The sequence below is a fragment of the Notothenia coriiceps genome, unplaced genomic scaffold (assembly GCF_000735185.1).
Source record: "Notothenia coriiceps isolate Sejong01 unplaced genomic scaffold, NC01 NC01_scaffold00023791, whole genome shotgun sequence".
NCBI classification, from domain to species: domain Eukaryota; kingdom Metazoa; phylum Chordata; class Actinopteri; order Perciformes; family Nototheniidae; genus Notothenia; species Notothenia coriiceps.
Genome location: NW_011356492.1, coordinates 1 through 3,803, shown reverse-complemented (window position 1 = coordinate 3,803; position 3,803 = coordinate 1). Strand labels below are relative to the sequence as shown.

Genomic DNA, 3,803 nt, shown 5'->3' with positions numbered 1-3,803 from the left:
CCACCTTATTTGCAGATTTCTTGAAATTTGTAATTTAATTTGCAATTGATTGTGGATTTTGTATCCAGTTTTCACTTTATGTATGTTTATACAATGTTTACTACTTTGCTTATGAGGACAGACAGCCTTATTTACAGATTCTTGAAATTGAATTGTAATTTCATTTGTAAATAGTTACATTCATGTGGATTTATCCAGTTTGCACATTTGTATACATGCACTTATAGGTGCATTCTTTGTTGTTGAAGGCCTGGCTGTTACAGTCTTTATTTACACTATTTTGTTGTAGGCCTACTGGCCTAGATGTTTATTTTAAAGCACCTTGGCTTTGTTCTGAATGCACTTTGTTGTAGTTATCCTACAGAGAAAAGAAAATGCACTTGACTTGGAATGAATGTACAGTATGCATTCAAAAGTGATGAATAAATGTTTTATGGACCCATAATAGTGATTATTATTTAAGTTAAGTTTTGCCATAATCATTTATTTTTCCATAATCAGGTAGCTGAACAACATTGGTAAAAAATGTATACATTATATATATATATATATATTTCTATTAATCATTTTCGGCCTTTCGGCATTCGGTTTTCGGCCAACTGTTTCCTATTTTCGGTATCGGTTTCGGCCAAGAATTTCCCATTCGGTGCACCCCTAATCTTTACTCTTCCTCCGTCATCATATCACAATGACTTGGCTCTTATTTTATTTACCTGAATCTCCTTGTCTTTCCTTTGCCTTTCAACATAGTTGAGTCCTTCCTATTTCTGCATCGTTTTCCTACCCTTCATTTCCTCTTCTTTCTTTATCCCTATCTTTCTAATTCTTCCGTCTCCTCCTTCCTACCTTAGTTTCCCCTCCTTACTCCCCATCTCACCTCCTCTGTGCCCCCACCACTGATCCCTCCTTTGTAACTCTGATCTCATCTCATTAGCTTGTGTTTCTCCCCCTTTTTTCTAATTGTCTTCCCATTTTGTCTCGCAGTCTATTCTCTCCATTCATATTACATGCTCATTTCCATATGCTAATTAATGAGTAATCACCTGGGTACATTCATGTGCAAATACAAATATATGTATTAAACGGCAGGGTAAATTATTCCAAGTCCAACCCTGTAAAACACCCTGGTAGAATTAGCCTTGTATATCAATTTGCATGTAGTTTGCTCTAATAGGCTTCATTTCTAATTTGTAAAAAGTGGAGTAACTCTGACACAATGATAAACACCAATTATGGTTTCACAGGCAATATCCGAGGCAGCTATAATGACGAGGAGGAGGAGGAGGAAGAGAGGGGGGGGGGGGGGCTGGTGTTCTGGGAGCCGGTAGGTTTGTGAACGATTTGTCTGAGTGGTGCTCGTAATTAAAGCTATCAGTCACCAGGCGTGGAAATATCAAACGGTGTGTGTCGCAGCGTCAATTAGAGACAAATTCGACACAACTATTATTAGGAAAAGTCATTTTTCACTTTAAGGAGCGGGGAGAGTTTACAACACCAGCCTAATTTGTTGAAATAAGAGGAGCAGGGGGAGTGTGTGTGTGGGGGGGGGGGGTAAAGGACACACAGGGATTATGAATGAGTTTTTATGGTCCTGTTTTACGCCCAAGTGATTACACTTAAGAAGCAGAGATGCCTTTAATTTATTACAAACAAATGAAGAGCTTTAGGTAAATGTGTTGTTTTTAGTCGGTTTATATGTTTTACTCCCATTTCTTACACTTCTACTTCCCAGAGCTGTATTTAAGTCAATTGAATTAGGGTCATATCAAGAATAAAATCATTTGAACATGTTAAACTTTAGTTTCCAGTCTTTTGAAACAAGTTCAAGTCAAGTTTCAAGTCAATAGAAACACATTGTAAGTTTTTTTGCTTTTCTCATTTGAAACAATTTCATTGTAAGTCTCAAGTCATTTAAAAACAACTTCTAACGTAGGTTGCATTCACAAGTCATTTGAAACAAATGTAAGTCTTGTCGCTGGTCATTTCAAACAATTTCCATTAAAGCCTCAAGTCATTTCAAACAAGTGTCAGTCTAAGTCATTTGTGACGAGTTCAAGTCACTCGAAACAATGTCCATGTAAGTTGAAAATCATCCTAAACAAGATCAACTCATGTAAAAAGTCGTTTGCAACAAGTTCAAGTCACGTCTCACGCAATTGGAAACAAGTCCAAGTGAAGTGTAAAGTCAGTAAAACAAATTTAAGACTGTGAGGAGGACTGTGAGTGTGATGTGATACCTGTGAGGGAGGGCGGGGAGCCGACTGGTGTGGAGGGATTGGACGAGTAGCTGTTGTTCGTGTGGTCCGGAGAGTAGATCTGAAAACACAACAAAACGTTTCAAAAGAGTCTGCAACTCTGAAAGGCAAAACAAATATTAAAAAGACAAAATGCAATAGTTTTAAAATGGAGAAACATTAAAAAGCCATGTTGCATTTATGACTTACTGAACAAGTAGTTGACACGTGTCATTCGGCTGATATTTGACATGTGTATTTAGGCCTATGTTTACATGCGTGTTGGTGTGTTTCACTTACAGATGCGAGTGCTTTCCCTAAGGCGTCTCCTGTCTGAGAGCTGCTGGCTGCTGCGTTCGGCGCTCTGTTAGCTGTGACACACACACGGGAACAAAGACACACAATCTTGTAAATAAGGATGTTATTTTGTAGAATTTGTAATTATTCTGTCAAATTCTGTCACACTCAAAAAGCAACACATATTTATTAAAACTGAAAGGTTTATGCTATTTGTACCGAAACATCCCAGTATGAAGTAATAGCCTATTTCATGGCTGGAAATACACATGTAGATTAATGAAGGAAATTAAGAACTAGCGTAAATAGCTAAGCGGTTAGCTCATAGCTATATGCTGAGGTTAGTTCATTGAAACACTGCTCCTATGGTGTACAAGTTTGAGCATTAGACATTTCAGTTTTAAAGCCTTTTTTGACCTGTTGCCTTTTGAGAATATGTTCGTACAATACAGAGGTGTTTGAAAAATGTATTATTTGTATAACAAAACTGTTTACCATAGTTACAAGTGGGCGAAAACACAACAAAATATATGAAATCAACACAATTTTCTTTGCTGTACTGATCTTGCACTAGACCACGAAATATAAATATATTCTTCTGTAGGGTTAGCTAATCATTTAAGATGGTGAACACTGCACAGCACATCACCAGGACGGAGCTGCCATCCATGGAGGACGTTTACTCCCAGCGGCTCAGGAAGAAAGCCCTCAGGATTATCAGAGACCCCCATCACCCCAGCCTCAAACTGTTCAGTCTGCTACTGTCTGGCAGGCAGTGCCGCAGCATCCGGACTAAAACCACCAGACTCAGCGACAGCTTCATCCCACAGGCCATAAGACTATTAAAAACCTGAACTTTGAAAGAACATCCACAACATTCATCTGGCTGCAACTTAGAAATTATTTATCTAATATATCATATTCCTATAACTTGTATATAGACTTTGATTGCACTATTCCACTTTTTTTATTTTTTTATTTACTTGCACTATATTTGTCTGTGTATCTGTTTCATTGTGTTGCACTGTTGGAGGAGCCTGTGACCTAAGATTTTAATCGTCATAACTACACTGTACTGTAGCCATGTTGGTATGACCAATAAAAGCCTTGAACCTTGAAACATTTTTGTTACTAAATATACCTGGTTTCTTCTTCACTGGTCAACAAATATATGTGTTTATATTGTGATATTTAGTTTAGGATCCTGATTCAATATTTTATCATGTAACTAGTGATTGTAGCATTTCAAAAGTAACCCAAACCTGCTCACAT

General features: G+C 37.5%; 1 long non-coding RNA gene across 1 annotated transcript in view; it reads right to left on the bottom strand.

Annotated features, from left to right (window-relative positions):
* Positions 1-2,611, bottom strand: part of LOC104954745 (uncharacterized) — a 5,462-nt gene extending 2,851 nt beyond the window's left edge. Inside the window, exons 1-2 of the long non-coding RNA XR_799375.1 lie at positions 2,535-2,611; positions 2,238-2,316 (exon numbers count right to left, since the gene is read on the bottom strand). This is a non-coding gene — a long non-coding RNA (uncharacterized lncRNA). The remainder of the gene's footprint in view (positions 1-2,237; positions 2,317-2,534) is intronic.
* Between the last annotated feature and the right edge of the window lie 1,192 nt (positions 2,612-3,803).